Genomic DNA, 13,530 nt, shown 5'->3' on the forward strand with positions numbered 1-13,530 from the left:
AACAGTGCAAACCACGTTTGGGTTTAGGACCCACATTTGGGTCGTATGGTAAAAGTTACAAAACAATCTTTTTTTGGCACGTTTTTGGATTAAATAAATGTGTAAATAGCTGATGTAACACATACTATAGCAATTATTTAAAGCTCCATTATTCAATGAGTTCTCTTCCAGCAGTTGTTGCATTGCACACATTAAAGGCTCTTCACAGCAGGATGATCCTTTGCCACACATCGGCACCCGTAGCGTATGAATTGCCAATCATTCGAGCAATAAATTATAATCCGCTCGTATTTATTTGCCACTCGTGAGCTTCAATAATTGACCAAGATCGGCACATAAACATGTTTCTGCCCGTCCAGCATACAGGAGAGGACGTGGCCCGTCCAATGGCACGAAAAAGCCTTTGGCGAACATTTTGGGTAGCACATCAGCCACACGGGAACACGACGGATTGCCGACGAGGAGCGCAAATAAATAAATTTCAATCTGCATTGCTCCGGTGATACGTGGGTTTTTCGCCGCGGGTCGGCCGGTTCTGATTCGACGATAAATGGGAGAAAATACATAATGCGCAAAACAAATAGGAAATCCCAGCCTGAATTTTTGTGAGTATTCCACCTCCATCCACCTCCTGTGTCTTTCACCCCAAAGCAAGCGAAGGATTTAGGAGGTCACCGGGTATGCTGTTGGGCGCTAAAACAAAAAAAAAACAGCATGAAAAACGTACGTAGGATGGTGAAAAAGAAATCACAAAGCAAGAAGGAAACACATCGGGAAAGAAAAATGACCATCCGAACGCGGTTTCGTAACGGAAGGCAGCTGCGAGTGTGCAACAAGAACAAACAAACGACCCGCCGGAAACAAAAGGTCACAAAAGAACGCAAACCCGGAAGGAAGGTGGGTCTCACCCGTGCGTGTACGTGTACGGGGTTTGCAAAACGAATGACATTGCTGGGTGTTTTCGACGGCCAGGAGAGTGAAGTTTATGCTACCATTCTGCACGAAAATTTGGGTAATGTACCTGCAGAAATAGGGAAGTAAAGCGTAAATCGATAACCTACCATCTTGCTCGTTGTTGAGCGTGATTAGTGGCATGGCTGGTGGGAAAGAAACACCGCACCGAGGTTTTGCTTTGCGGAGGAATTACTTTTATACCTTCGTTTCTTTTTTTTTTGCATTATGAGGGTTGGAAACATGGAAGTACTAGTACGTCGAGGAACGGATATAAAAATTACTATTGGAGACGGAATGGATGTAAGGACACGAACTGTGGCACGAAAGCCGAATCGTGTCCTATCTGCAGGCACTGAACAAGTCAACAATTTTACAGACGATAGAAAGCATTTTGTTTGCGCATTACTGAGCCAACAGATAACATTAGATCGATAAATGTACTGAATCTAGTTCAACTTTCATGAAACGCAGAAGAGAAGTCGCTACAACGACGAACTCCATTGGCTGTGCCCTCCATCCCCGTTTATACTGTGCAGTGAAGGGAGACTCACCAACATTTAGTTGGTTGGACAAGTCATGAGACTAAACACCTGACAATCACACACACACACACACATAAAGTCATTCCATCCTCAATAAGGGCAAAGGTTTGGTAAGCCATTCTTTATACTTGCATAACTTGGATGAATGACGTAGATAAATTATAATCTTTTGCTTAAATGTTTACAAAGAATGTCGATATTTGACCAGCGAATCTGTCAACCAATCACGTTCATGGTATAGTTGAATAGGCAAGAAGAGACGGAGTCAACGTTGGAACGAATGCCCACATAACTTGCAAGTTTTCATTCTTCAAAAAAAGAACATCCTGTCTGGCGGATTGGTGAGTAACGCAGCACAAAAACCTTCGCCGCAAACCAGACGATGTTGGTTCAATAAATTTGATTATTGGCCATCTTAAGAATTTGTAGTTTTCGTTCTAAACGTGACGCAACGCAGCCAGTGACCCAAACTGCTGCCAGACATTTTATATCGCAATTTCCTGAGGATGGTGAGGATTTGTTTCAGTTCGACGATAGTGGGAGTTCACGGGCAGAGGGTAACTTTAAGCTCGAGTGTTTCTATTGATATGTCAAGAAGATTCGAATGGAAAAAAATAATAAGCTTATAACTAGTCTCCACTCCTCGGTGGCTTGTGTAGTTTATTAACTATAAGCATATTCGGACACACCAATGCATGTTTTACAACAGCGCCAATATAAGACGAATTAACAGTTGTCAGCGATAAACTGATGGTCAATAGCGAACGATTCGAGGTAGTAACTTTGCAAACAAATCTTTCATCATTTGTTGACAGAAAACATGACGTTTGTGTACGTGATTTATATATTTTATATTGATTTATCACCCATATTGCCCCCAGAAGATAAGATACCTCCAGTGATGGACAAAACGATTATTCTTCAAATATTTATCCATTTGGTGCGTATAGACCAAATTTTTTTAATAATAATAAAACGAACATCTATAGTGAAGGGTAAATGGACCATTACTATATAAGTTTTGATAATACAATTATTTTTTAAACAATTTTTTAAACCAGTCACCTTCGGCACGCCTGAGCGTATGCAATCTCCGTTACAGAGAAGTTAAAACATGATGATTTCAGGCGTCTGATTTATTGCAATATCCATCAAATTTACTTAAATCATAATATCGTCTAAAAACGTCTAGAAAAATAAAGATCTAAATTTCCTTTTAAAATTATGAAATCAAGAACTTAATAAGGCAGCCCATTATGGTCTAATCCAGAAAAAAACACCCGTTCCTCTTGTGTGTGTGTGATACATATTGATGGCCAAAGAACCTTCTTTTTTTAAAGCCACTGCAACAGATCGGATAAATTGCACTTGCATACACTTATGGTCGACGATGTTGACAGTGACCCTTTCCAACAGACACGACTCAAGATGAGCTCAACGACAGCCACTCGCCTCACACTTACCCGTACGCGAACAGTGATCAATTACCCCCTGCTGCAAAACTGGTTCGCAACGTGGATGAGTAATAAAATCTCAACAACAACAACAACAAAACCCGCTTCTCTAACCATCCGGGAGAGTACAACCGGCCACGGGGTGGAGGTTTGAAAAATGTACGCGAAAGATTGTCGTAAAATCGCAACCACCCCGAAAGACCCACGCGCTTAAACACGCTGGTGGAAAGCATAAAGTAAACATAAAGCCGTGACTGTGTGTGTGCGTGTGTGTTGGTGTTTCGAAATATGGGTGGGAAAACGTTCTTAATATCTTAATCGTAAACGTGAGGCACAAAGACACAGCACAACAACAACACAAGGGGAGGTAGGTGGTAACACAACATCGTGAGCGAACTATAAATATATACACAACCACAGCTGACGGTAAATGCATTTGCCATTGCCAGGTCCATGGAGAGGCTTCGTATTTCATCTTCTCTCCGGACGGAGGCACTGCAATGGAAAACTAGTGAAAGGGGAAAATTTGGCCACAAGTGCCTCCAGGCGGGTGGGCTTTTTTGGGACAGTCGGCCAGGGTGCAAACGGGGCGACTAGTTTTGTGGCGTCACACTGTCGTCATCGTCCGCTTTGCTGCGAGTGTAGCAGTTTATCCCAACACACGCCACTAATCTCTGTGCTAGCGTTGGCAGTAGATGAGAGTAGGAGAGATGCTCTGTCGGGAAAATGGCATACTAAAGTGAAAAACAATTCACTACGCTAGCAGCTGACAATGTGTGGCTATATATGTGTATAATTAATAATTCTAGCACACCCTTGTAAGAGGAAAAGGCCACATTTTCCCATGCAGATGTGCGTATAAATGCCTTATGCGTATTATTTTTACTGTTACACAAGAAAATTTCCTTAAATTTAGTAGAAAAAAAAAATCGAAAGTCTATCCACACCAAATAAGGGAGAAGGTATATATGTACATAAATAGAGAGAGAGAGAGAGAGAGAAAGAGAGTGAAAACTATCATGACATTTTAAACCCATTTTTCCCTCAACCCGTTTTCATACACGCCAAAATGTGTGTGTGTGTAATCACCAAAAACCTTTACCTATCTGTGGCCACGGAGCTGGTGCGCCGAAAGGAAAACCGTTCTGCTAACGATTTGAACATGATGCTTGGTGTTTCGTGTTTTGCTCTGTCTCTTTCTTTCTCTCTCTCTCTCTATTTTTCGTGTTAGTTTTTCCACACCGTTTGCTTCCACAACTAAACAAAACAAACAACAACACCAACTGGGGGGGAGGGGGACACCACACCACACTGGTGCGCCAGAGGATGTTGGGCGGAAAATGTGTTTTTCCACCACTTTCCTTTTGTTGGTTTCGTTTACAGATGATTCGCTCTTTTCTTCTCTAATGCACACACACACACATACACGGGAGCGCGTTCTTATATTATAATATTGCTTTAGATTTTCACAGATCACATTTTGGTCGCTTCGTTTCGATTTTCACCACACAATGGTAATGGCTCTGCGTATGGCCATCCCGCTTGGCCGTGTCCGTGAGTGGTAAGGCTTTTGGAACTTTATTATCATCTTCTCATCATCGTCAGGCGTGTACCCCGGGGACACCGGGCGTCCCGCCTTGTGTCGGTTCTTTTTTTCTTCCTTCCGAGCAAATCACTTTCCGTAACAGGGGTCTCACCAATTTTCCACCAAATCGTGCAAAGAAAAGCACGAAGCAAAATCGAGTTTTCCGGTCCGTGTTCCGCGGGTTGGAAGAATTTGTTTGCCACCGGGTGACTGCAGGTCGTGCGGAAAGCTTCTTCTTTGACGTGCCGTTGCCGAGTTTGTTGTTAAATTTTTAAGCACTTTCTAATGACTTTGAAACGCCTCGCTGGTTCGGTGCCCGTTCCAATGCAGGGGGAGAGTTCCCAAGTCCATTGGATGGGAAAACGTTTGCTTGCTCACTGAAACACCACAACGAAGCTGGGCATGGTTGTGGGGAAATGCGCTTTAACGGCAACCACTAAGTGGCACTGGGAATCGATAAGAATCTTTGCGGAAAATGGCTGCACTTGTTGGAGAATTTTCTCGCCATTGATTGTGGAAACCCGGCCACCGACGTCGACAGACCGATTGCGTTAGCGCCGAATTGGCATTTTTTTTTGGGGAGGGGGAGGAGGAGGAACCGATGATAGTGATTGGAGCAATAGCCACCAACCAGAATAGTGTTTTGTACAGTAAGGCATTTGATGTGGGTGTGTGTGTGCGCGCGTCACCAAGCGCCGTTAGTGGAGGGCATTCGGGTTCTTCTCCGTTCTGCTGCAATCTGGCGACACTTTTCATCACACGTTTGACTAAACGCCCCTATGCTCGTGGCACATTAGTTTGCAGCCGGGGCACGTCTCGCTACGCCTTTCCATGTCACATTTTACGGTAATTCCCCGTTGTGATTATATTTGCTGCATTCCTTTCCGCTTCGGCTGCCTGCGTTTTGTTAGTTTTAATTATTTACAAATATTTACTTTTCCACAATTGCACTTTCCCACGTACACCGTTGTACTATATCACACACACACACACACACATACACGGAGGACTTGGGAATGATTCCCAACTGGAAGACATCGATTTGCAAGGAAGTTCACTTTTCAAATGCCGGACAAGCACACACACACACACCCAGACTATCCTTCCAACTGGCACGCAATGCACAACACGAAAGGGAAACAGTTCTACCAGACGTCGTCCCCTAAAATAGCAGGGTGTCCACCCCAAACGAAATGGGTGTCTTTTGTGGGGGGGTTGATCCTTAGTTCCCTCTGTTTTTTTTTTTGTTTGCGAATCTATGTCGTTTGCGTGCGCGCGCGTGTGTGGGGATGCCTGTGTGTCCCTTTGGACACACCACTCTGTCCGTTTTTTTGTTATTTCTTTTTTTTTCTTTACTTCCTTCAACCCGGCGCACGTGGAAGCAAGCGAAGCACGAGGCCAAGCTTCTGCCGATCGTCTGACTGGCAACGCAAATACATTCGGACGGGGCAGTCGAAATGCAACCGCGCCACGCACGGCCCGAAAGCAGATCGGCCGACCCCGGGTGCCGGATCGGGTTAGAATCGGAACCGTTCTCCCTCGCTACGTGTGAGAGCGTTCGACAATGTGACGCCGACCGGCGCGCGCTCACTCTCCCAAATTTCGCTCACTTTCACAACCGTGTGGGAGGGAGGGAGGTAGGGGGTGGAGGGGGAGAAGGAAAAAAGGGAAAACCTCTATCATCTGTCTCCCGCTCCCCGGCGAGGAAAATGGGGAGCCAAAGTGGACCAACGCGAACGTCACGCGATTCTGCATGCCGTTTGCCGCAGTTTTGTGCGAAGATGCAATATACCTTCAATCCGGTTTTGTTCGCGTCGTTGTTGCAAAACAACGAAAAAAAAAAAGTAAAACCGTGTGCCCTGCTATGCCACACACCTCAAGGAAATGTGCAATACGGGGCCATTTCAATCTACGATCAATTCTTCCGGTTTTTGGACTCTTATCGGGGCGTTTGCTTCCCTGTTGAAGTACAAAGATTAAAGATTTAAATAAACAAACCACTTCAACCAAACATGTTATTAAATCACATTTCGTCATGTTGTTAAGTGCGTATGTATCTTTGCACTGTGCTGCGTAGAAAAAAAAGCGGTAACTGTTATTTTTGTACACGGGGACAAGAATTGGATGAATAATTTAATCCACACATTGTTTGTGTGAGTGCTTGAAGTATCTGCTCTCTTTACGCTTATTTACGCGCATTTTACTGCTTTTGTTGGTATATTTTTTTTTGTCCTGTGTGTGGCGTCGTACAACACGTGCACTACTGGGGGATTTTGTTTGAAAGATACGCATGCACGATTTGCGTGTCGTACTTCACGCAAGCGAATGTGAACATAATATTTGAAACAATTTGCAACATTACCACAGGGGAGGGGAGAGGAGAGGGAGAGATGAAAACAGGAAGAAATTAGATAAAATGTAACAAAGTCACAAAAAAAAAAATTAAATTGATATGAATCATATTAGTGAATGAATCAAACAAGTAAGAAGAAGCATATGAATGATAAAACAATGTTGAATAGCAATGAAGCATAAAATTTGATACTTTTTATAGCTCTTGAAATTAAATTATGAATACACCAATTAAAACAATTTAGCCAAGCAAAGTAGATGCTACTTAATACCATAGTTTAAATTCTTTAAATGTTGAGCAAATTTGTAAACAATTCAAATTAATTGAAATTAATAGCTAAATAATACGGAAATAGTAAACAAGTGTTAACAAATACCTATTATTATAGAACAAAAATAATCCTAATATTGAGTGAAAACACGAAAATAGTCCTCTAATAATTGCAACTAATCTATTGCACAATATTCTTATGATATTCCATCACTTCTATCTGTTTGATTCATAATAAAAAGACCTTATTGCATACTACACACTCAAAACGATGTGTTTGCTTTTCATTTAACAGTTGAATGCAATAAGTGTAACATCCAACAAAACAGACAAATTGCAAATCGAATGATTTGCAATTGTAGCGCGGATCCATTTCAACTTTCGTCTACCATCGGATTGCCTTAATTGCATTGATTCTATATTATTTGTCCATAACCAACCCGGAACGAGGTCACTCTCTCGTGCCCGTCGATGATGCATTTTGCATTCGGCAATTAATAAATCGATGAGATCACCCGCTGACGGCAACCAATGCCACCGAGCACCGAGAATAATGGGGGCTTGCGGCGTACGCAGTGCATAACAATCGCCCATCGAGGGTTCTACCAATTTCACAAATCGATAGGCCATTCGGGTGACGATTAGTGGATACCTCCGCAACCCAAAAGGGGTGGTTTGGGTGTTTTTGGACGACAAAAATGAGGGGAAAATGAAATTATCGAGGAAAATTGATTGGCAGGAAAATGGTACCATCGGAACCAATGATGGTGTTTATTAATTGGTGGGTAAAGAATGTGAGCAATCAACGTGACACGTACAGCATGTGGTGCTTTATTGGGATAATAGTGTGCCGCTAGCGACAAGCGCTTTGGCAAATAAACAATAAATAAAACTGTATTATAAAGGAAGAAACAACTCGAAATTCTTGAATGCTGTACAACGCTTTCACTCATTACATTACTGCGGGCGTTACACGTAAAGCGATCGAATAATGTACCACCAAAATGAACTTTGTTCCCGGATCAAATGACTCATTAATAATAAACCATCTTTATAATTAAATCTTGCTCCTGGGAATGGCGCACCGACAGACTACTAAATCCTACGTTCGTACGTGTGTTTGTGCACCCAACATTCACTCCAGCTGAGAATGTTCTGGTTAACCCCACACGGAACTCGGTTGCAAGTACACCAGTTTCGGAAAGTTTATTTGGTAGATTGTGTTCTAATGATGACAGAATCAGACTTTGGCTGGATCCAACACAGATTGTGGTGTCGGTTGAAATGTCCATTTGATTAAAATTCCCATTTGCGAAGCACAGCTGGGAGTCGAGAGACACAGCGCGAAATAGATTACGAGAGCGAAAGAGAGTATGAAACACGTGTTTGTGATGCTGAAAGGATACCATCCATTCTGCAGACTGACAGGAAAGTTGGCGCAATGTGGATATAACCACTACCAACATGGGCCCGGGTCAAGGGTGTAAAAGCTTTGGAGCGCTCTGCCCACCTCTAGCACAAAACCGCCAGGCTAAAAGCCGGTGAACACTCTTCCACTAAATATAGCATCCAGTGGAAGTCAAACAAACCATGTCCAATAGTTGGCGATTACTTACCTTGTCGGTGTGGTTAATTGACTAGAGGAAAACGGAGAATCGTTCGCATCGAAGAAGTCGTCCTCGCCCTCCGAACTCGAGTAGGACGTTTCCGGCACTGTGGAGAAGGTATGGATCGGTTCGGTTATCATGACGATGCTCGGATGTCGCCTGCGCCGCCGTCGCCGCCGGTTGCGCTTCACCGTCAATACATGCCGCGCGAGAACCAGCAGTAACACTATGACCAGCGCCGCCAGAAAGCCGCACAGCAGTACACATGTGCACTCCAACTTTTACGCGCTCGTCCCAACGGGTCGCACACCACACAAGACGCAAAGACGCAAGCACCAGTTTCGTTTGCCAACACGTCTATAACTACAGCGTTCGCCCTGAGCTTTTGACTTGGGGGGGGATTTTCGTTGTACTTGTCGGGTGTATTTTAATTTCTATTTCGTATCACTCGACGACCAGGTCCGTAAGCACATTGGGCGCTAGGCAAACAAAAACCTTTCTACACACTACCCTACGAAACCAGCCAGCTACGGGAGACGGTCACAACAGCTTCAGTAACGCACGAGCAAAGATCTCTCCGTTCCTAAGAAGCATCCCTTGCCTTGCCGCAATTCCTGCTCGACAATGTCCGCATCCACTCTCATCTGGGACACTCTCATGCACCGTACCGGTACGGACGCTTCAGAATGAGCAATTCTTTCGGCCGAAACTTTCGTTAACGTGCACCATCAACGCTGCAAAGCGGCATAATTCGGTGCCTCCTGCTGCCGACGACGACTTTCGAAGGATCAAACTTTCCTGCCTACTATCGACACGGTGTGTGGAGTTGGCGGGAGATTAACGTACGATCAGCCACTTCCTTTGTTGATTTTTCGGCGCCGATGGTGGCACGAGGTGTCCGTACGCGCCGGAACAGGATACAGTACTACCAGCACTGCCATTAATTGGCGGTCGCTGTAATCCCCCCGCGCGGATACCCAGCAGTACACGCTGTTCGGAGAAAATCGCATCCAACTCTCGAAACTACTCTCACGCCTACCCTCGGCTTTCTTTTCGGCCGAAAATGGAGTGGAAACCAAAAAAAAAATCGTTACCCATCTTTGTTGTTCGCTCGCATGCCTCTCACTGTTATGGAGCCTCTCTCCGGGCAACGTTCGCGTACCGTATTCTGCAGTGTTACGCTGGAATACTGCTAAAATAAATCGATATCCACGTGATTTTGGGGTGAACTTACGCACTCCACCAGGCAGCGTGGCAAACGTTAAGGAAGCGAGAGACTTCCACCGTTCGCGAGCGAACCAACGTGTGAGCGAGAGAACGCGGCCAACAACGTAGCGGGAGGACACGCGATATGTTCAACCCAATGGCAACTTCCAGACGTGTCGGGCCTCGAGTGGGATCGGTTGCCGTGCGGCATTTTTCTGACGTTTAGTACCGCATTACACATGCCTATGCCCGGAACCGGAACCGGTCGCATATGGAAAGCTCGCGTATACGGAACGGGAGAGTGAAGGATACGGTTTGGGGTTTGTTGTAGCTGCTCTCGGTACACCAGCTGTACGGAAAAACGGATCTGGTACAGCGAAAATAAAAAAAAAAACAGACAGTCTAACAATATTCATACTTCTAGACGTGTACATGTGTTAGGGTTTCGTTTTGTTGAGAGTGCTTTTTTGTTAGTGTAAGAAGACGGATGAAACATGACAAGCTTCCCTAACACGCAGATAGTAAACGGTGTGTGGAATGCAGAGGGGTTTATAAACCCGGCCAGCGAAGGCTTTATGAAGCTCAGTGTTGAAAAAAGAAGTTTTTTTTTTCTTTCTTGCCAAGCCTTCCGAATCTGATATGGTGCAGGGTGCTTCTAGTCGGTTTATACGCGATGAGGCCGTCCGTCATTGGTATGTAAAGTGTTGAAGTTTTTGCTACAAAACAAAACAGTCCACCGTGCCGGTTACATGAAGGTTGCGCAACTAAGCATACTAATTACCCGGCGAACAAAAACGAATACTATTGTATGTATTGCGAAATCGTAAAAAGAAAAAAAGCGAAACATTCGTGCGTGCGATCAAGCAAAAGGGTAGAAATGGTCGATCGATTGGTACCGTATCGATTAGTAACAGCCGTTGATGATATGATAAGCGTCAATTCCCTTTACGGGGCGGTGTAGAACTGCCCGATTCATACACCTGATACAATTCTGTCCCAACACCACCCTACCATTATTCAACGCATAACAATTAATGTAACGACTACGTTTCGCTTTAATCTGTTTCTTACTCCGTGGCAGCTAATTTGGGGTTCACGATGGTGGCCCTAATTTGATATTTTAATGCCACAGGAACTTTTTCCACTTCATTAAACTATAGTTGACTACACGCGGGTTGGATTCGCGGTGATTGAACCGCACGTCAGAAACGTTTGACGTTCGGAAAAACGACGTTCTCGGCGAGCTGAAGTTTGGCATTGGTCATAGCGCACATACGGTTCTGCCTGGCAAACGAAAACAAACAGTTGTTGACCTAACATACATACCGCTGATAGAAGCATGTGCAATGTTGACCCTCCTCGAGTTTTCTCTACATTCGTCCGCAACCTCGATGTCGCTCGGTAGCGAAGAAGACATCACACCAATGGCCAGACCTGAGTGTGCGAAACGTACGTACGATTTGGGAGTTAAAATTCGGTGGTACCAAGCACCCAGTTTTGCCGATTGTTCGCACACAACACTTACCGGACTCGCTGGGTTCAGTTTCCGTTCCGGACTTACTGCATATAGGACCCTGGTAGATGCCGTTGATCGGGTTTGCGGTGTTCTGCGGAAGCGTGTTGCGAAATTGTTTAGTGATGTGCGGTTTTTGTGTTTACCGGGGAAAAAATAGGAACCGAGCTTACCTTGGCGATCTGTAGAAGCACTATCGAATGTTTTATGTTATCAAGCATTGCCTAAAAGAAAAGACGGACAGATTAATATGTTGCAGTGAAACAACACTCCCCGTACCACTTACGTTGGCGTGCTCGTTGATATTTTTGAGGTGGGTTGCTTCCTCCGTGTCACCAAGCGTTTCCAATCTCGCCTCGAGTTTCTGTGTTTTTTTTTTTCAATCGAAGGACAATCAGATGTATAAATTGACAAATTGCTTGTGACAGAATGCAACACTTACCGTTGTTTGGTCAATCATTAGCTGTAGAAACGCGTCCGCCTCCGTTACCTTCCGATCGAACAGTACCAGATTGGTCGAGCGCCGGATACTGGAACCGGGCGTTCCGCCACCCGTACCGTTGCCACCGCCTGGTACACCGGACGTGAAACCCATCGCGCTGCTCTGTGCGCTCGTGCTGCCGCTGCCGTTATTGTACTGCTGATCCCACAGTGCCCTGCTACGGTTTGCATGCCGCAGTATCGAGTCCTCCAGGCGACGAACCCATTTTTCGCGTTCCTCTGCATCGCGCGCCTATTATTGATTTTGTTTTTACGAAGTAACGTCGCGTGTGATTTGTGAAGAGCAGGTGTGTGTATGTGTTTGTATGTGCAACATATCATGCCATTCCGAAATAAACCAGGACACGTTGTACGGTTCGTGCGCGTATGTGGCGGAGAAAAATCAACAGGGAAGGAAATCGTTAGCCACACCTGAAGCCTTCCATACGAAACCGGCGAGTACGGTGGACTTACCTGAAAGTGGAACGTCTTGTGATCGACGGTGATCGTGAATGTGTTCACATCCTGGTCGTCAATGCCGATGATGGCACCCTTTAGACGTACGCAGCCACGCCGCACACCTTTCATCATTTTTTCCTTGGACTAAGAGGAGAAAATAGACAAAACAGAAATATAACAGAAGTTAAATAGCGTGTTTACGTGGCTGCATATACTTAATTCGCTTAAAATACATGTTGAATAATACGACCAACTTATTAGAGAATCTAAATTCGCATAGTCTAAATGCTACTTAATTACTCAATTTGAATGAACAACTCATAATAACAATTTTCTAGTCGCTCCCACCATATGCTGCAAAGTATCAGAACTACACGAATATTTGATCCTTTATCCCATGGTAAAAAAATAAAAAAGGACATGTTTGAAGGATAATAATTGCATTCAAATTAGAGATCGGACTGGTATCTGCGTAAAGTAATATTAAATTTATCATATCATCTGCGAAAGGTTACACATTTGTAACCTTCTCTACATCCACTGGCCAATTCCGATACGGTCGTTATCGTATGTCGTTTATGGCTCGGTACATTGTGTTGTGACGTACTCAAGTCCCTTGCTCTATAAAAAAAACTGCTCCCTTGCTACATACGTCTCACCAACGCACAGTGCGACTGTGTACTTGCCAGTTTGCCATAATACGACGCACATTAATGTCTAATTAAGTTTTCGTAGTAATTAAGCAAAACCGCGCGTCAACGATTCGTTTGCTCGTTATGCGGTGGAGAGCAGCAGTACCGTGGAACGGCCCAATCAATCAGTCTATTCCGGTGTGTTACGGCTGAGCGAAAATATTTATGACGCTATTTCTATTCATGTGCCCACACTAGCATAAATTAGAACCTTTTTTTAAGCATCCTTTTTAGGAGAAGATATTTTCGTTACACTGGAAACGACTGTGTGTAAATGAGATGTAATTATAAATATAATTACAGCGGGAAAGAAAAGAAAATTATATAACTATTGTTTTTTTTTTCGCAAGCTAGTGCCATTTTGCAAGCAAGTGTGTCCTTCAGATGCTAGCACAGTTAGCTGGCCGGCCGAAAA

The sequence above is a fragment of the Anopheles marshallii genome, chromosome 3 (assembly GCF_943734725.1).
Source record: "Anopheles marshallii chromosome 3, idAnoMarsDA_429_01, whole genome shotgun sequence".
Taxonomy (NCBI): Eukaryota; Metazoa; Arthropoda; class Insecta; order Diptera; family Culicidae; genus Anopheles; species Anopheles marshallii.